At 39.3% G+C, this 16544-nt stretch overlaps 1 long non-coding RNA gene across 2 annotated transcripts in view; it reads left to right on the top strand.

Annotated features, from left to right (window-relative positions):
- Positions 1–16544, top strand: part of LOC139674520 (uncharacterized) — a 58001-nt gene that overhangs the window by 13227 nt on the left and 28230 nt on the right. For both annotated transcript variants that reach the window (XR_011698311.1, XR_011698312.1), the window contains one exon: positions 14949–15068. This is a non-coding gene — a long non-coding RNA (uncharacterized lncRNA). The remainder of the gene's footprint in view (positions 1–14948; positions 15069–16544) is intronic.

Below are 16544 nucleotides of genomic sequence, written 5' to 3'. Positions count from 1 at the left end.
AAAGGATGGGTCAAAACTCTATAATCAGAAAGCTGGACAAAACCACTTGCTCATCACTTTTGGCACTTTTTTTGTAAGAAAATATTATTTTATACCACTTCTGATGCCTCAGAGAGTTTTTGATTTTTTCCGATTTTCTAATTTTTGTAGATTTTAGAAGTAATTGTAATTGTAGTAAAAATGCAGACTTTAATGTGTTAAGATTAAGATCAGTGTTTATACATGCCAACCCCTGCTCCATATCAATGCCTCAAATTCCATTAAGCTATTTAGTCTTCTTTTCAAGGTAGAAAGCTGAATAACATCAGAAAGCCTGCATCACGAGACACAAACATAGGGCAACCGGAAGCCAGAATACTGGAAGGCCACCAAGACCCCTATGTGTGCTGAGGAAGATGAAGATGATGAATAAAGGGTTCCAATCTCCCCCAGACTCAATTCCTGACAGGGTGTGCCGAGGGTGGGGTGGGTCTGGACCGAGGGATGTGTAAAATCGGCATTGGGTGGACAATATTATAAAAACCATGGAAAATCTGTGTTCAGTACATGCGTCAATATGTATTCCTGGATGAGCCTGAGTACTCATTAAAGCCACTGCCCTCTTATCTTATCTCCCACGAAAATTGGCTTGGAGTCTTTTTTCTCTGCAGACTTTTCAAGTAACACTTCCAATTTTGTTTGCAATAATCATAGTTTGGCACATAACCTCTACCACAACAGGCAAAACGCTATTAAATTGTGTTAGATGTAAGGGGAAAATAATGAAAATTTTCTTCCATAAATCATAAACCCCTAAGTCTTTGCAATCTTGTAGTGGTCTTGTAATCTAACTCCCTGCTAACATTACTTTATCTTTATGAAGGTGATAAAGAAAATGCAACATAGTGTAGTTGATTATAAATTATAATTTTATAAGAAAAAAATGCAAACTTGCAAAGCTTTTGTTCATGTTTATGTTTTCACATGCTTAAGTGCCAGCAGATGTTCAATGATCAATAAAACTCAATTTATATACATTATTCTGAAGCATCCTTGATCATAAATACAGGCTGGGAATATCTAACTTTCCTCTGAGTAAGAATGATGATAACAGACTACAAAGTTCCAATACAGAATGCTATTGTGGTAAGTTTTACTTTAACTCTAGAAATAAAATATTTCTTGATTTTCATTGAGACTGATGTGACAGAGCCCATGAATTAGAACCTAAACTGTAGATTCATAGAAAGAACAAGTGGCTAAAATGAACTTCAACATTGTCAGACATGGTTGCTTATTACAGTTAACTAAATGTCCCCACAGGTTATAGTCTTTATAACATGGTGTCCCTGAATTGTGGTGTTTGCACTCACAAGGATAAACAAACATACCTTTACTGGGGAATGACCACTGATACACAGAGAGATCAGAGGAAAGCAGGTGCAAAGATGTACTTAATCTCAGAACTGACTCTCCAAAGAGAAAGACTGAGAGTGTAAGACAATGCATATGAGCTCATGTCCATCTCAAGAGAGTATGATTGGAAGAACAAACTCTTCTGAAACCAGGTGTCTGTCAGATGTAACAGAAGATTGTTAAAGTGGGGCAAGAAGTACCACTTTTATGCACTTCATGTGTTAAACAAAAAAAGACAAAATAAACAACAGAAGCAAAAAAGATAAAGTGATACACTGTTTTGATTTTTCCTGTCCTTTCACACCACTTTGTCCGCAGAAGTAGCAAGCCCAATAGAATTAGACAAGAGTAACAAGAGACCAGCTCATTTCCCCTCAACTGTAAAGTGCCTTCAATGCTGAAACTACAGTTTCTGTCTTCCTGATCTCTGCACTTTACTCCCTTCCTTGGATACTAAAGAGACATTTGATCAGTCAGAGGCTTTAATTTTGCTTAGACAGTTGCCAGATTCCTGTTCCTTCAGCAGGCAAAGCCAGCTATGAGGCTGCTGCTGCCCATCCCCTTCCAGCACGGACGTTGTACAAGGCTGTTCCACTGCGTCAGTGGAGAATTTGCATTCAGGAGAAGCAGGTTAGGCCAGCTGCTTCCCAACTGTAAGCACCTGTAAGAAGAATTGTGTATAGTTACAACACCCACGTAATTTTTCAAAGCTACTTCTTTCTGTAAGCTCCAAATTGTTTATTGAAATATAATTTTGAATTACTTTTGCTTTTGTTGAAATATCTGCCTTTCATTGGCAGCTTTAGTTTAAATTTAAAAGAAACCAGTCTGCAGAATTAGCCTATAAATCTTTCAACTGCCTTATCTGGCAGAGAAACTAGTCTGATAATTATATTCTTTGCTACTTAAAGCTGTTTTTTAAGATACAAACAGGGCTTATGTTTTTCTTGTTTAAGACTAAGCCTATGAGAGCACAGCCATGAAATTTTCAGCTGTAAATTTTCTTAGCATAAGACTCTTTTGAAACATGATAAATTGTGGATCTCAGAGATGCTTTTGTTCTCACTGGAGATGTTTATTTTTGTCATATAATCTACTGAAAGGGTGTATGTAGTAGTTTTTTGTTAAATCGTTCATGTACAGGCAATGTCTGTATCCGGTTCTACATAATATCTGTCAGCAAATTCATTACTGATGGTGAAAAGAATTTTCTGCCAACATGTTTTTTTTCTGGCTTATCCAGTTACAACCCTTCTTTCATTCAAAAAACCATTCTGATTCAGAATTCATAAACTCAGTTGGCACTTTGCTGGTAACAATACTTGGCTTTCAGTTAGGGTTTTACTACTTCTGTACACTGAGACAATACTGCTGGGGTCTTCTTAATAATTGGGTGATGCACTATTCAATATTTGTACCTAACCCACCTGTCCTAAATTTCTCTTCTCAAGAGGCTGTAGTCTAATGTTTTCCCATATAATTCTCCTGCCAAACAGTCTTCTGAGCCTCCTCGCATGCTAGCACATTGATAAGGGCTTTCACACTGAAATGAAAGACATCCTTTCCCAAAAGCACAGGCATGCATGTTCTTGCTGGAGCAATCTGAATTGCATACCACAAATGTCATGCTGACCTAAAGACTGCAACCTTGTTGCTTGGAAATGCACATCAGAAATTCAGTATAAGTAGGGAAGACCCAGAGTGAAACTCCAAGTTTCTATGCAGAGAAGGTCTTGCTGCTGGTTCAGCAACCCTCCTGTTGCATTAGTACTGAACCAGCATCCCAAAGGGTAATGAAGCACTTTTCAAAATATACTATCTTCAACTTTTTGTTGTTAAATGTCTCCTTATGCCATATAGTAATTTACTGAACTCCTCCAACACTGCATGTGTATGTGTGTGTGTTATTTTTATTCATTTAATATGCATTCACAAATTATAAAAATTGTAGAGTGCCCTTTCATATGTACATTTTTAAGGCAAAGACACATCTTTGAGACAACTATTATTTAACAATTCTTACTAAAGTAAACTTAGTTTTACACCTGACAGGACTGTGTCATGGTTAACTTCAGGAATTATATAGCTCATCTTTTCACATGTGCATCTTTCACTGGTTAAACTGAGCAAAAGTTATGGACATAATTCAAGATGAGAACACAGCTAACAGAGACAGCACATGGAGCCAAGTAAAGAAATATGATTTTCACCCTAGTAATAATTTTAGGCGTTCTGATATACATCTGGAAGCTGTAGTTTGGATGTAAAGATTTTGCCTCTATTTTTAAGGTTTTCCTCTCTAAATATTTTGCCAAATCTGCACATTTTGCTATTGATCTATATGGACTGGTGCACTTGAAACAGACACTTCCATTGAGCTGCTTTCCCAGAACATCATCAATACCATTCATCTAGGTTTGTGTTCAAGGGACACAGAGGTTTGGCTCCTCTCATCACCCTCAGCTCCAGGTGGTTATGCGTCACAGATGACACCGTGTGCCTCCTTGGACTCTGTGAAACCTTCTTGTGTAAATAATTGCAAATAGTTGATAAACTGGTACTTTGTATTGTGCCAGTGGCAGGGTTTTGTTAGCATTTCCTTTGATCATTTCGTAAGGAAACTGCTGTTGTTTATCCAGGAGGTACTTGCAGTATTATGTTCATTTACTAAGTCAGTGCATAAAGGATCAAGCTGCTTTGCCATTAAACTGTGGATGTGCTAAATGCTCTCTGTGTCTGGAAGAAGTCACACCGAGGAGAGATGTGCCATCTGCAAATCATTTTCTAAAAAACTCCAAAGAGTAAGGGACTCTCATTTGAAAATGCTTTTATTTGAGTAATCAATGTGTCCTTCTTTTGATCCTGAATTGCCTTGGGGAGAAACATTTGAGCTTCCTCTTTGGAAAAATACTTCTTTTACACAGCTGTCTAATATTTTGATGGTGAGATGCATTCCCTTCTCTGGAGAGACTTCTAGTGATAAGGGGAAGAAAGTGTAAACTTCAAAGGCAAAAAAGACAAAGGTCTTCCTTTCCAGGCCTTTTAGAATATAGAGTCCATAAATCCTTCCAATTTCTTCAGATAAAGGTGGTTGAGACCCCAAAACAGTGGTGCTGGCACTCATATAGTCATTGAACACAATCCCATAAGCTGTGTGTGGAATGAGACAGAGGTGGCCTGACCTTACTGTCAGTGCCCCTCATTGTTGAGATGCCTTGTCTCCACATCCTGCAGGTTTTGTAGAGTTGTAGTGGAGACTGCCTAGTCAGCAGAACATTTGCTGTTTCCTTAGCCCTTAACTGGATCTCTGTGCTGTTTTAAAGGTAAACTAGTGGGAGAAATGAACCTGACTCAAGAGAGATTACAAGTCAGAGTTACAATTTACTAAAAAATATTAGTACAATGATATGGAGAAAAATTGGTTTTGAACCATAACAACCAGAGGAATAACCCAGGACCCTGGGGTGTGAACCACCACGTGGTCCCCCTAGTACAAAGTAAAAGGAAAGGAAAACCTGTTGGTAAATAGGATAGTTGTAACCTTGTCAAGAGCAGCAGTCACAGTCCTGTTGAGAAGTCCTTTCAGAGAAGTGGTACCAGAAGTCCCCAAACCCCAAGATAATAAATGCTCAGGTTCAAGTGGGAATGCTCAGTACCTCCCTCAAGGCAGGGAGTTTCACAGAGTGATTTAAGTCTGTGAGTTATGGAATATATCTGGAATCTTTGATGGTCTAGGTCCTTGCAACTGCTTATTGTGCCAGTCCCTAATAGCCCATTAGCAAGCATGCCCCCTTAGGCTGTGTGATGCTTCCCCAGAGGGGTGTTATCACATCTGAGTCATTGGTGTGAAGACAGAAACATTCCTGTGCCGTGCAGGGGTCCTTAACACCCAGCTAATAGCCTGAGGTGTCAGGTGTGCCCTGGTCAGCTGCTGCAAACAATTAATTATTAACAGTTCATCAGAAATGACATAGAGGTTGTAGAATACACAGTTTTGGTTACACCCACATAGTGATACACTGCTCCTGGCCTCTTTAACTAGGACAACCTTTTAATCGGTATCAGGTATTCTGGTATCCCCAGAGGTCCCTAATTTATGCTCGGCTTTGAACAAATTTAGTTCTTATGGTCTCTGTGCCAGTGCAAGCCACACCTGCAGAGCCATTATACAAACCAACCATGGCTTGGGACTTCAGCATCCTTCCCGGGCACCTTTACCCTGATGAACTGGCTCCTAAGCACAGAAATTCCACATTGATCTCCAAGCATCTTCATATTATGGGGGATAGTTCTTTAAATATGGGGCCTTCTGTAGTCAGTGGAGGAATATAAGTCTTTGGACAGAGACTGGAAAGCACAAGTTGTCTATGCAAGCAGGTCCTGTGCTCATACTGATCTTATAGAGGTACTCTTTAAAGACCATTTCAAAATTAGGAGAGAGTTTTTACTTTTGGAGTTTCCTTATTATCCAAAAGATAAGAGGATAGAGACCTGTTGAGCTAATGAGACAAATAAAATTTTAAAAGATTTCTCTAGCATAAAGTTTTTGTTTGTTTGAGGTTAATGTCTTGCCAATAGCAGTTTATCCTCAGAACCAAACAAACAGTACATGATTCTCTCAGTCTTTGGGACTTTTATTTTTAGTATTGGAATGCACAAGATTAGGCAGAATAGCAAATTGTAACTTGCCAGTACGAAGTATTACTTTCTCACCTTCAGACTACATTCAGGATTTTTTGCAAACTGCCTTAGAAACATAAAAATCTGTAAAATCATACCTGTAACTATCAATTCTGCATTTGTCCCCTTGATAAGGCCTGAAAATAAAAAGAAGGCAATACTGATTGTGGTAGAAAATAGACACTGCAAACCAATGAGAATTTATTTAGAAAAATAAAATGTTCTGGACTCATACAGCCTCCTATAGCTTCACCTCAGGACATCAGATGGCTTCATTTCCTGGCATGGAGATTAGCTGGCTGACTCTCTCAGTAAGAACATTTGATCTGAACTCCCAAACATCCTGATTCAGAGGAGAAAATGCTTCACAGAACACATGTATCCTGCAAAATGGAGGGATTAGCAATATGGTCCTCACTGTGTCAACTGTCATTGTGCTGATCACAGTGTCCTGATATGCTGGAGTGGCTTCTGAAGAAAAAGAAGTCAGGAACATGGTTCACCTTGCTAAGGGTTCATTCTGGCACCCTTGAACAGTGACATTTTAAGAGCTGCTTAACCACAGGCTTCTGAGACCTTCCTGAAGGATACTTCCAATGCACCCAAATGCTGTTTAAATGTTCAGATGGGGCTTCCTTATGAGCATCTAGCAACACAATTATATTAAAAATTTAAACTTTTAACTCTACTTCAAAATATACATTCAATGAAAAATGCATCTATTGACTGCTTCTTTGCTAATCACCTTTCAGGAAGGTGAGGAGGTTACAAGGTTTATGAACAATGCTGCCACAGACCAACTTCCAAGAAAACAAATTTCCAGTATGACCTCATTCAAAACACCATTCCAATTTCCAATTTCTCTTGAGATTGCATATTTCAGAGCTTGCTTCTTGGCAGTTTGGGGATTTGCCTGCAGCTATGTATGGTATTTCATTTTTCTGCAGTAGAAAGAAATAGGGTGGGGTAGAGGACATACTTGGCAGCAAGAACTTCTTTCCAAAACATACCATGTAGTAAGAAGTGCCTGGCTTTGAACATGCTTTGAGAAGCAGTTCTCACTGAGGTGATGCTACTTTGCTTTATCTGATGTAACATCTTTATTTTGTCTCCCTTTGCGGCACCAAACAGCCTTAATGACAGAAGAAGGCAGCGGCTTATTCAGCAAGAATTCTGGCAGGAGTTTTGGTTATGAGATTGGAAAGAAAAGGCTGTAGGAAGGGCAGGTGTGAAACATGATTCCAGTCAAAGTGCAATTACTGGATATCTTGGCAACTGCTTATTTCAGTTTATTTGGGAGATTTGAGGTACCTTTGCTGTTAGGACTGGGGCTGGTATGTCCCAGCAGCACTGCGATTTCGAGGGCTGCCCTTGGGTTTGTGGAAGGTTGGTCTGGGAACAGGTCACTCGCGCCACTGCTGGGCTGTGTCTTGGCTCGGGCAATCCTCTCCTGGGCAGTCATTTCCCTGCTGCTGTACCGAGGGTGGCTGACCTGACTCGCATCCGCTAATTCCTTCATATGCACAAGCAGGTAATTTCTCTCTCTCTCTCTCTCCCTCATTCACTTTGCATACTATTTCTTCGTTCGTATTTACTAGTGACTCAGTCTCAAAATCTTCCACTTGCATGTAGGCTGGTTCACATGCCCTGTTCTGGACTACTCAGGCAGCCTTGTTTCAGTCCAGAAACCTGAAGAGCAAGCTTGTCTGTGCTCAGCTCATACCTAATCCACCTGTGGGAAGATTCAATTTTCATCTAATCTAAACTGTCACCTTATACATTTAAATATGCATTGCAGCTTTTAACAGCTGATATTTGATGCTATAGAGGGTATGAGTTATACACGTACTTTGCATACTGTAAAGTTCACAAAATCATACTGTAAACTGGCATTTATGACTCTATGAAGCCCACATGCACCACATGAGCAAAGCAGCTCATAAAGCCAGTGACAAAGGTACTTTGTCCAGCTTCCTGATGGCTTAGTCATTCTGACATACGGGTTTCCTGAAACACAAACCAGCAACACAGAACACTGCACCTTGGATGCTGTGTGGGCGTCTTTACCATGCAGCACAAAGCCTTTCAGGCCCCATTCTGGCTGGAGACCCTGGATGAGGACATATATGTGACTGCTTGGAAGTTCTGAGTAGGCTTCTAGTAGCTTCTCCCAACAAGCAAGATTTCTCCTTCCCTCTGCCAGCCATTTGTTTCCACCTTGCAAATATGCTGGCACATCCTGGCACAACTATTCATGCAGTTACATGGTGACCCAGATCAGGGAACTGATCCAAGTTTAAAATAACTCAGTAAAAGAAAAGGCTACTTTTAACCAGCTGAGTCCACCAGTCGAGTTTCAAGAGCAGTTGCAGTGCTACAGGGAGGGTGCAGCACAAGACCTGTAGGAAGTGACAACAGTGAAAGGAGAGGTAGGAGCTGCCTGGGCTGCCACTGCTGCTGGGCAACATCTGTGTCATTCCTCACTGCTATGACAGAGGGAAAGACCTGCAGCTCGTGTAGAAAGTGCCTCAGGTAAGCTGGTGCTTGTGGGCTGACAAAGACAAGGACATAGGATGATGTTCAGCCAGCCTGGGCAGGGAAGGCAAGTCTGGCAGGTGTACCTAGGGTTTTCACCATCCATTGCTCTCTTGAACTCAGCTCTCATGGCAGTGACAGTGACTGTTAAATAGATGTAACGGTCTGAAGATGGCCAAACACAAAACGAGAAAAGTGTTTCGTGCTACAAGTGCTTGTTTTCTTCTACTTCAGACTGTGAAACATAAAACAAATTAGCCACTGATACAACCCTACACTCTCACATTTCTGAGTAGTTAATAATACTGATAGACAATCACTAGATCTGTGTGACTTAGAAGAAAAAATGGTTCAGATTTTTCCTCCACACTGATAGAAACCAAGATTAGTTTCAGACACTGATTTATGTCTGTTTGAAACTTGTGGATAACGGGAAGGACCTGGGGTGCTGGCAGAGAGGATTCTTCTTCCAATTATGCTGATGCATTTGTGTGAGTTGCTTTTCAAGAATTCAGAGATAGCTGGCTGGAAACATCCTTTCCCTTTAGCTTTTGAACATACTATTAATTATGTGATTTTCTTCTGATGTCTCTAACAGGCAGGTATTTCCTTCCTGCCCTTCCCCTTGCTCTTTTGGAATGACTACATAGCTTCTTTCTGACATATGTACTTTATATACTGTGTTCAAAGAACTGTATAAGAGCAAGAGCATGACAGGCAACCCATAAAACATGAAAGGGTTGCTCATATCACCCTGTGTGTTGAGCTAGTGTTACCCTTCGCCATATGCAACCATTATAAGTAGTAATAATTAAAAACTGCTATAAAATGCTTTCTAAAGAACAGACCTGTCTTAGCAAGGGTTGGCATAGATAATAAAAAGGTCCTTCTCTTCACTGCCTGCTACAGTATTATTGTATATGTAAATATACAGTATTACTGTAAATACACTGTACTATATTATACTCCTCTATAATATATATGTATGTTTATATATGTACAGTATTGCAGTATATTTATTCTCAGAAAATGAGTCACTTCATTCTTAAAGTAGCAGACAAAGACCTTTAGCTTTTTCTGTCTTACCAAAACTAAAAGGGTTTAAATGTGGTTTCTTCAAAACTGTTAGAAAAATGAAAGCATCTACAGGTTTTAGAGCATGAACTCTTTTCAGAAGATACAGCCTTAAGTGAAGCCTTGTAAAGTAATAATAAAAAAACATTACTTTGTATGGCAAGGGGAAATGTATGTGACCACTTAAATAGGTGAAATATATTATGGCAGCTGTTACAAAACCAGATGTTGTAAAACACCATTTGCATATGAACATGAAATATTTGAATTTTGTTACAATATCTTGATAATATCTTGATAATATCTATTGCCTCAATAACTCAGGTGTATCCAAATGTGCATAGCATTACAGACAATGAGGCTTATAGGGACCTGTGAAAATCATCTACATCTTATCCCTGTGCCTCAGTGGTTTGCATAACTGAATCTTAAAAACTTCCAGCTCAGAACTTAGCTACTCTTAGAGTCAGAAAAAGCTTTTTCTAAAATTTAGTTTAATTCTTTCTTCATTTTAATCCCATTATTTCTTGTCCTGTCTTACATGAGAAACAGATCACCCCATTCCTTTTTGGGGTCTTCTGTAAAATACTTCATGACTCAATTTTCCTTCCTCTAGATACTCAAGTTTTCTTTTCTCTAGATGAAGGATCCCCAGTTTAAAGATCTCCAACTGAAACTCTTCCCTAGTGGTCTCTATCTTACTTGAAAGTAATTTCCTAAAACTAGACACAAGACTCCAGTTGAGGTTTTATTAATGCTGAGTAGAGTGGGAAATTTCTTCAAATGTCTTACAAACAATAATTTTCTTTATTCATCCCACAATGATATTTACCTTTTTCATAACATGGGGACCTTATCGACTTCTATTTGACTTGTAATCTACAATAAGCCCCAGATCCTTTTCTGCAGAACTCTTCTCTACCCAGTTAATCTTTATTCTTTCATTGTGCAGTTAATCACCGTTGCCTTAATAATTTTACAGTTTTAAAACATTTATCTTATTTGAGTCCATCTTATTTCTAGGTAATTTCTTTAGTTTGCCAAGATCCTTTGCAGTTCTTCTCTTTCCTTCCTTCCAGCCTTCCAGGTCTGCATCTATAATATTAATGCATGCACATTTTACCACTTTACAAATAAAAATGACGAAAAGTACCTTAAGACCCATTGAAGACCTAATAGATACTTCCTGAGTAGTTTTCTGGCCAATTGTGTCCCCACTTTTTGGCAAGTTCATTTCTTTATATGTATATATTTACTTCTGCTCCCTATTCACATGGTCTACTACCTACCAAATATTTAGTTGCTTTCATCCAATTTGTCCTTAACGAATCAGTGGCAGCCATTATTTATCTCATTTTTTAATTGTAGCTACTTGTTAATAGTTCCAAAATTTTTCTGGGGATTAAATTTTGGCTGACTGACCCTGTTGCCCATTTCAGTCTCCTTTACAGACAGTCATGTCTCTCCCTTGGTGGTGTCCAGGGAAAAAAGCACATGTAGGTATTTAGTGTTAGGGAATGCCTCTGTTGCACAGTGTAAATTACATCCTCCTCTCATGATGACACATGAGGTGACAATCATATAAACTTTTTCATCCTTCTGTGATCAGATTACACTGCGCAGTAACTGGGAACATGATAAATGTTTTCATCTTTGGTTCCTCTCTTGACCACAGGTTTGCAGGCACTAGGCTTCTGGTGTAATTCAGTTGAAGCAAAACTTGCACCAGACTCTGCTAAGTACATTTGTTTTTTGAGTACTGGAGGTAATAGTGAACCATGACTCAGTGCAGAGCTTGAAGTGAACATTACCTGGGCAGCTTATCAATGCTTTTTGCTCTTTTTCTCCATTCAGTAGAATTATTTCATTGCCACAAAACTGACTCTTCTTGTATCTATTTTGAAGCCAACTTTTCCTACTGTTTTCCTTCTCTGATTACAGGTTTCAGTCTGATATCCCTATGTTCAGAATACACATTAAATGAATAATGTCCTTTTGTCTGGGTAGCTTGCAGGAAATAACAGATTAAGATGTAGTTCATTCTTGTGATGCACTATGGATGAAACCCTGATCCAAATAAAATTTACAGAATTTCACCACTGGCATGACAAGAATCAGAGTTTCACCCTCAGCAGATTTTTTTTTAATATTGATAGTGAAATAAAAATACTGGATTGAATCATTATTCATCAGTTGTCCTTCATTGTTTAAGTCAAACTTTGTCTTTTTTTAGAGGCCAAAAGAAAGATTAGGAAACGTTCTTGTCTTGAGGTAAAGAAAAATTATAATATTTAAATGTCGGGAAGCAGATAACAGTCAAAAGAATATCCAAGACATCTGGCTTTTTTAAAGCTGATGACTATTTTCAGATGTAAAAGCAACCTCTCAGCAAAACGAAAGAGAAATCAGAAAGAGCCCTTACCTACAGCAAAGTACAAAATAAATTAACTAAGCATAATAACATGGTACAGCACACTTATAAGAATAAGCCATTTGCCTGCACCACATTACTCTACCTATCCCTTTGTTTTTTATTTTCTAAACTGAGAACAAGTTTTTTTGTTGTTGTTGTTTTGGTTTTTTGTGGTTTTTTTTTAATCACAGTGGAGGTATGGTGTTCTCAGGGACTCTATAAATAAAATTTTATGGCTTCTGTTTTGGTTTGATTTCTTTACTCTTCTCATCTCACGGTGGATGGAAACACAATGGCAGCTCAGCTGTGAGACATCAGCTCTCAGACTGGGTGTTTCCAAGCACCATGTGCACAATCCCAGCTGTGAAGCGCATTAACAGGCAACCCAGTTCACAGTACTCTCCTAGTTTCAGTGGTCTGTTCTGAAGTTTTGAGAATACAATCCCTGTCATGATTTAGCGTGGTTTTGCTAATGTCTGCAAAGCAGAAATGCAGCTTTTTAGTGAGGAGTATCTTATCCTCTGTGTGCAATACCACAGTAAGCTCACAATGAGACTATTGGCTTTAATGGCATCGTTCTTCTGGTGCTGTCATTATTCACCATGTGTTGTAGATGAATGAGTAATTATGACCTAGATGATTATACAGTTACTCATAAATTATGCTGAAGTGGCAAGAAGAAATTCAGTTTCTAAGACCTGATGTGGGCAGAAGTTTATTTTTTGCTTGTCATTTGTGTTTTCTTTGCCATCTATCTGGATAGCTTCCATTTCTTTCCAGTCTTTTCTTGATATCTTTCTTGCACTCCTACTTATTTGGTTCTGTATTAAAAAATATACATTTGAAGTGGAGGTAAAGAAGTGCCAGTGCTCAGGCTCTGTTAATATGGTACCATATGAAATCATAGAAAACTTCAGAGACAGCACAACAGAGATTACCCTTGGAAAAGTCTGGAGAGTCTATTTTCAGTGTCTCACTCAGGGTCAGGTGGGCAGTTAAATGCCTCCCTGACAACCAATCCCGTCAGATCTAGGAAGCTCAGCAGGGTCAGCCCCAGATTAGTACTTGGATGGGAGACCTCCTGGGAAATGCCGGGTGCTGCAGGTTCTAGTCCTGAGGACTTCACTGGCACTGTCCAAGCTTGCTTGGCTGTGGCAGATGAACCTCAGGACTTAAACGGTGGGGCCAGTTCTGCGCACGCTGAGCCTCACCTAAAAATCCACTGTGCAGGCTGGAAGGGCACACCCACGTGGGGACAGCCCTTCCCAAATCTTCGTTCTCGAAGGTTGGCCATACCTACCATACTCAGGGTCAGACAAAAAATAGGAGACCTCTGAAATATGGCAGGATTCATGTTGGAATCTTGTGAGTGTCTTTTCCACCAAATTTCAATCCCTCTGTTTTGATGTCATCCACAGAAAACAGGAATAATGGACAATCTTGAATCTTGATATTTTGGGCAACCATGCTTGTGACTAGACATTAATACATGGTAATTTACCCACATATTAATGGTGTTGGCCCTAAACACGTCTTCAAACCATCTATAATAAAGAGGTATTTAAGGAACTTCCATAGGCAGAAATTAGTTCTATCTATAACCTAGGAAACATGTACTTTTAACGATGCAGTAGTCAGTGGCTCCTCTGCGTATCCATCTGACATTCTTACCCAACAGCAGCTCTCACTTACATGGGTTTCAAGGAATCATGAGCCTCTAGTCAGGGTATGGGCAGAACTTTATTCTGGACATCCTTTACTAATCAAAATCAGATACGAGACACTGAAGTAAATCAGCTAAGCTTAGGATGGATTAGTGGGGCCACTGCAGAGAGCACAAGTTGTAAGCATGCTTTTTCTCTTGTTAATGTCTGTGATGACTCTGTACTAGTACCTTCACTCATGGCAGTCAATGAATAGCTTGAATTAGTCTAGTCATGCCTGGGAGAAGCAACATGGAAGTAGATCTGATGTTGAATCAAGAAGACCTTTCACAGGAAATTATATGGTAGAGCTTGCTCAAGGAACATAAAGACAAGCAGAAACTGAGGGTGAAACCAAGGGTCCATAGTCTGCTAGTGATGACAAGAGAGTCATTCCACTCCTTTTCCAGGATGTTTGCACTCAAGGTCCAAACTGTGGACTTCACTGCTCTATTTCCTTAGCCATGCAGTAATGTTATAAATCAGATAAAAACTGGAGGATGAGTTGGCAGGGTGTTTTGAGACTAAAAAAATGCATGACCACCCAAAAGGGAAGGTAGAACTGGAAAACATAGCAAAGTAAGAGCTTGAGAGCTTCCTTGTACTTTGATTTATGTGGTGAATTTTGGCCATCACTTTCACATTGCGGTAACTCCTGCACTCCTGTAGACACCTTCAGCCTTAGCTCTCATGCAGACTATTAATAGAGAAGATATCGATCACTACAAGGAAGTGATAATGACAGTTGCTTTAATCATTGGCCTTTATCATAAAAGGACATGAGGCAGTCCCAGAGACAGCCTTCCAAACCAAAGCTCCAGGCAGCAAATACTTAACACAAAAACTGCTAGAGGGAATTTAGGGACACTGTAGAACTAGTGCTCCTCTTTCTTGAAGACAAAACTGGATTTAGGGAGTCATGGACCTTGAAAATGGTGGCTTTTGCTATATTGTGATGGATGCCTGTGTAGGAAATCATCATGTTCTTTGACTAATGATAATAATGATAATTTTCTAATTAAGACCCACATTTTTTGGGCTGGCCAAACTGTATTGAGCACAGGAAGAAAGAGCAAGATTGATTTGGTGTGGAAGCAAAATTGAGCTGAAGCAATCTTTCTTTTTCTCTGATTTCTGTGTTCATTAAGAGCTTACTGTGAAAGCAACATCCACTGTGGAGAAGGAAATCTGGATGAAGTGACTGCTCTGAACTGGCATAAGTTGGATGATCCAAGAGCTCCAGAAGAGCATAAAGACTATCTGTCATGGTAAACCAGACTTTACACATCATGCCTCAGCATTTGCTACTGTGTGAGGTTTGACAAATGATGCAAAGATAAAAATAGCTGACATAAAAACAGATGAAAAGAAGTATTACTAGGATACCAATCATTCAGTGAAGGCCAAATCAGAACCTAGTGAGTCTGTAGGTAATGATAATTATAGTGATGAATAAACATGTGAAGCAGGCTACTGGTAATCCTTGCATTTATTGGGGAAGTCAGGTTGGGATGCCTGGTTCCAAAAGAAAATTTGGTTTACATTAGACTGTTTTATTGTACACTTCTTGCTGCTGTACCTGTTCAAAATACAATCCTGCTCCTGGGAGGGAGAACTCCGCAGCCTTTGTTATGTGTTTGCCAACAGCTAGGATTTTGCCCTCACTGTAACACCCAAGTCTGCTTTTCTGCCAACAAAACTCACTTCTTTCTGTCCTCCCAACTCCCAGTGGACCACCACCCTCTCTGTGACAAGCTTATGGACTGGAAGCCTGCTGTTGTGCCCCTTGTCATTCCCCTCAGGAAGGAGGCAACTCAGTCTCTCCTACCATTCTTCATATGTCCTTATCACTTTTGTCAACACTATCTACTACTCTCTAATTCACCTATCTTTTTAAGTATGTCTGGAGCTGGAAACAGAACTTCTGCTGAAACTTCCTAATCCCCACTCTTATACAGTTTAGCTCTGTATACATGTAACAGTACCATCTTATTAGTTCATTGAGTTTGAAATCTGTCATAACTTTGAGTTATTTTTTCCTTTAGTACTACTGAAAATATTGCATTTATTTCCCATTGTATAAATGTTCATTTGATTTCCCTTCCCAAGTATAATGCTTTAGATATGTTTTTACTGAACTCCATCTCATTTGTTTCATTGGGAGTGAAGACTATTTTGAATTTCAGATCCTGGTTTCCAAAGCACCTGGAAGCTCTCCTCTCTCTGTTCCTCACTGTCACCTGTAAATTTTGTATCTGTGTTTTCTGTTCCAATGGTCATATCACCTGTATCAAGCAGAAACCAGATATATAAGATCTTCCAGTGAGATCCCATTTAAAATATCACCCGTGTGTGTCACATAACTGTCTGCAATTTTTGTGTGCACTCATTTAGATGGCAATTTTACTTGCACATAACCAGAAAATATTTTCAGTTAGTCTCCAACTTGTTCATAAGACTGCCACAAAAGGTCATTCCAGAACCCTTGCTAAAATAAAGATACCACAGATTGAATGCTACAAAGGTGAGTTTTCTGGGAAACAAAGGAAATCAATTTGGCTTGGTGTGATTTGGTTTTCCTTTTTAACACCTCATCTTCCAAGTGCTTGTACATATATTATACACTGAGCTGTTGGAATCTCTTTCTGGGTATCAAAGGTAGGCTGGCTGTTCTGTAGTTAATTTTCCCCTTTTAACAGAGAGGTATTGTATTATATTTATACTTATAACTATTTTGTACTAAC

The sequence above is a fragment of the Pithys albifrons genome, chromosome 7, assembly GCF_047495875.1.
Source record: "Pithys albifrons albifrons isolate INPA30051 chromosome 7, PitAlb_v1, whole genome shotgun sequence".
Taxonomy (NCBI): Eukaryota; Metazoa; Chordata; class Aves; order Passeriformes; family Thamnophilidae; genus Pithys; species Pithys albifrons.
The sequence above is the reverse complement of the archived record's forward strand: the minus strand, read 5'-3'. Positions and strand labels throughout refer to the sequence as shown.